The sequence below is a fragment of the Engraulis encrasicolus genome, chromosome 13 (assembly GCF_034702125.1).
Source record: "Engraulis encrasicolus isolate BLACKSEA-1 chromosome 13, IST_EnEncr_1.0, whole genome shotgun sequence".
NCBI classification, from domain to species: domain Eukaryota; kingdom Metazoa; phylum Chordata; class Actinopteri; order Clupeiformes; family Engraulidae; genus Engraulis; species Engraulis encrasicolus.
In genome coordinates this window covers 43,032,895-43,037,558 of record NC_085869.1, presented here as the reverse complement: position 1 = coordinate 43,037,558, position 4,664 = coordinate 43,032,895, and positions in this window count along the sequence as shown.

Sequence of the window (4,664 nt, the reverse complement as noted above, 5' to 3'; positions counted from 1 at the left end):
CGGCTTTCCGTTAGCAAACTCATGGGTTATGCTGGGGTAAGAGGTGAGAGTGAGCTCGGCAAGCCAGCATTGTTTCCATGGTGCGAAAGATTTGGCATCATGCTTTGCATCTTGCTTTCTGAGGGCTGTCTTGCCTGTATTGTGGTCACAGAGTTTTGTGTTTCTTTACGCATTTGTGTGATTGCTGTCTACTCTGGGTGATTGCATGTGTCCACATTTATGTGTGTGTGTGTGCGTATGTGTGTGTGTGTGTGTGTGTGTGTGTGTGTGTGTGTGTGTGTGTGTGTGTGTGTGTGTGTGTGTGTGTGTGTGTGTGTGTGTGTGTTGTGCGTGTGTGTGTGTGTGTGTGTGTGTGTGTGTGTGTGTGTGTGTGTGTGTGTGTGTGTGTGTGTGTGTGTGTGTCAGGGATGGAAATAAGCACCCGTCCACCTGCCAATGACGGGTAAATTTCAGTGGTGACTGGTAAATTTTTCAACCCACCAGTCACTTTTACTGGTAAAAATGGCTAGTGACTGGTAGATTTTAAAATCTACCTGCCACAGTGACTGGTGGGGGAAAAATAAGTTCCACCCCTGGGTGTGTGGGTGCGTGTGTGCATGTGTGCGTGCGCGTGCATGTGCGTGCGTGCGTGTGCATGTGCGTGCATGCGTGCGTGCGTGTGTGTGTGTGTGTATTCATGTAGGCTACAGCTTTTTCTCCAGCCTTGTGTCCTCCCCAGTGTCCTAACTTGGTCTGAAGTACAAAGTTTGTAGTTAGCGTGCAAGATGTGACTTCTAAACTCACCTTTGCGAGCACACCAGGGGCCACGCGCCTAATTGGCTCTGGGCAACAGCGGCGCAGTGTGCCCAGTCAAGCTGCCCACCACCACTACCCTGGGTGTGTGTGTGTGTGTGTGTGTGTGTGTGAGAGAGAGAGAGAGAGAGAGAGAGAGAGAGAGAGAGAGAGAGAGAGAGAGAGAGAGAGAGAGACAGAGACAGAGAGAGAGAGAGAGAGAGAGAGAGAGAGAGAGAGAGATGGAGGGAGAGGTGCACTTTTTTATACAGCCTCCAAGCCAGTGGCCATTGAGCAGGTGCCTGTTGCTGACTGCTGAGTGCAGAGGACAGGAGGGAAGAGAAGATAAGAGAAGAGAAGAGAAGAGAAGAGAAGAGAAGAGAAGATAAGAGAAGAGAAGAGAAGAGAAGAGAAGAGAAGAGAAGAGAAGAGAAGAGAAGAGAAGAGAAGAGAAGAGAAGAGAAGAGAAGAGATGAGAAGAGAAGAGGAAAAAGTGAGTCTTCTGGAAATCAAGTTTGGCTCTCTGGTTGCATTTCACTCACTCACCTCCAAGTGTTCAGTTCATGTGTGTGTGTGTGTGTGCGTCTGTCTGTAAGATATTATCTGTAAAGAAAAGAATCAAATGAAAAGGACTGTGAAGGTAAAATAGAGAGACAGAGAGAGAGAGAGAGAGAGAGAGAGAGAGAGAGAGAGAGAGAGAGAGAGAGAGAGAGAGAGAGAGAGAGAGAGAGAGAAAGTCATAAGTAGGAAAGAGAACATGCCTGACCAAGTAGGCCTACGTGCATGCAGGGAGACACACACACACACACACACCAACAAATGTCTTAAGAATACATGCAGACAAAAACACAGTGACCCTGACACTATGACCTATGGAGACCACAGACACACACACACACACACACACACACACACACACACACACACACACACACACACACACACACACACACACACGCACACACACGCACACACACACACAACAGTTATGTGTCCACTCCAGCAGGCTGCAGTGTGTTGGGTGGAGTGAGAGTCTGGCCTGGCCTCGCCACCTACGTAGGTGGTCAGCATTGACCCTGGCTCACCCTCATATCCTACGACCGTCTCCTCCCACTGGCCGGCCCTCACGTCCCCGTCCCCCCCGGCCCCCCACAGGGGCCTCCCTGCCAATTAGGGCCCCATTCGGCCCCCGCCTCCCCCCTGACACGACCTCCATACCTTCCATGCAACTCTATGACTTCCAAACCTCACCCTGCTGCACCCAGATACAATATGTATAGAGTAGAAGTGGAAGTACTGTTACGGTTGTAATTACAACACTAGTAGTATGATATTATGTGGCATGCAACCAGGGCTCTAAATGAACCCTTTTCCTCACCAGCCAAAAGTGTTAATCTTATACTGTTCAAACACAGACTGACTAATGAGTCAACGTAGCAAGTTGAGTTGTTTTTTTCTACCAGCCAAACTGTAATTTCACCAGCATTTGACCAGTTGGCTGAGTTAACTTGGAGCCCTGGCTGCAATGATGTAATATCTATGTAACTACTAGTGTTATTACATCCATAGCAGCACTTTTGATGCATATCTGCCTACAGCCATTCAGCCTCCATCCTCAGGTACGACTGGATATGAAGCTCACAAAATATTCACCTTTTTCCAACTCTCATTAGGAAATTGTTATTCTTTTGTGTCACAATCTACCAGACGCCGGTAAAAAGGTACTCGTATTTGTTTGGTAAATGGTGAAAATCCAAACCACCCTTCCAATCATCCCACCGCTGTCCACCCTGTAAATAGTAAATATGCCCACGATTTCTCTCTCTCTCTCTCTCTCTCTCTCTCTCTCTCTCTCTCTCTCTCTCTCTCTCTCTCTCTCTCTCTCTCTCTCTCTCTCTCTCTCTCTCTCTCACACACACACACACACACACACACACACACACACACACACACACACACACACACACACACACACACACACACACACACACACAGAGCAGTGGGCCCTGCCCCGGTACAAGCCCTCTCTCGCCCCTGCACCATTCTTCCCTTTCTCCTCTTTCTCCGTTTTATCGCCTCCCCCTGTTTTGTCTTCGGCCCCGCGTCCATCAATCTTCCCTTTCAACCTATCATGTTAGGGGAAATTTCAGGGAACGCCCTTCTTCTTATGCGGGACGGTGGTGTCTCTTGTCTTGTCTGTTGCTCAGTGTCTCTCTTCTTTCTTTCTTTCTCTCTCTCTTTTTTTCTTTCTTTCCCCTCATCCCCTCCACAGACAGTAGCTTATGCTATCCCTTTTGTTTTATTTGTGTCTTTCGTTTTGCTCCCTCATCTTTTCATTCCTCCTTTTTTAAATGCACGATTCAGACAAACTTGTCTGACTTAACGAGGAGGGATTTCTCCCTGTTCTTTCTGCTCCCCTTTCTTCTCTTTGATCGGTTTCTATCGCCTTCCCAGATATTTTGCCCTCCGCAGATAATCCATTTTAAGGAATTTCGGGTTCTTGCCATAAGTAAGCCATCAATTCCTATCGAGGAAGAGAAACTAGAGAGAGATGAGCCGGTAAGTGGGAATGAGAGGGATGGTGTCAGGGTTGAGAGGAAGGAGATGCATTGGTGATGCTGAGCCGTTGGGGAGAGGAGAGGCATGGTGGTGGTGAGGGGGGTGTGCATGGTGGATGTTATGGGAGCACGAGGGGAGGTGGTGGTGGACGGTGTGCATGGGGGATATTATGGAAACGGGGGGGGGGGGGGTGGAGGTGAGGTTTGGGGTGCATGGGGGCTGTTATGGAAACTGTGGGGGGGGGGTGCATGGGGACTGTTATGAGGGGGGTGATTGTGGGGTTGTGCATGGAGGGTGCCATGGAGGAGGAGGTGGATGGGGAGGGGAGAGGGATGGTGGAGGGGTAGGGGGTGATGTTATGGGAGTTGGGGAGTTGGGTTGTTGGGGAGAAGAGAGGCATGGTGGTAGGGTGGGGTTGTGGGTTGGGGTGGGTGCATGGGGAATGTTATGGGTGCTGGGGGGGGTTTGTTGGGGAGAAGAGAGGGGGGGTTGGGGGGGGTGCATGGGGTATGTTATGGGAGAAGAGGAGGAGGTGGTGGTGGTGGTAGTGGGGGGTGCCAAGGAGGTGCTATGGAGGAGGAGGTGGAGGTGGAGGTGTGCGGGGGGGGGGGGGGGGTGGTTGGGGAGAAGAGAAGGGGACACTCTGGGTGGTACGGTGGCTCAGAGGGGCCACACAAAGCCTCCAGTGTCCCGGCCGCCACACAGAGTGCTTGTTTTACAACAGGGGAGGAGATGGCATCAATGGCCCAATGATGTGAACCACCCTGGGCCCATTCACAGTGACAAGCAGCCCCAGTCACCCGCAAAGCCCCCTACACACTCTCTCACGTCATCTCCCGTCCCCTTCTTGTCCTTCTTCTTCTTCTGTCTCTCTCTCTCTCTCCCTCTCTATCTCTCTCTCCATGGCTCTCTCGCTTCATCCCTCACTCTGTCTATCATGCTTTCTCTCACGCGTTCCTGTCTTCCTGACATGTTCTGAAGTGTACACAGACACCGCACAACACAGTGTGTAATTATCAGTGTATTTCACCAATTAGCAAGTCATTTAAATCTAGTAATATACGGATCTAGAGACTCAAGCAAAGTTGTATCCCTCTATAAAAACAAAAGGTACAAGATATAATTGTGTGCTCTGTCATACACCGTATTAATCCGTAATACCCAAAACTGAAAAAAAAGATTTGAGCGAACAACACCAAAAACAACAACAACAGCAACAGCAACAATTCTTATAGAGCCTCATTATTAACTTCCAGCATTCATCTTTGGTCAATAAGTGGCTAAATAAAGATTAATATCAATATACTGTATATGGCCCTTTTTGCTGTGATGTG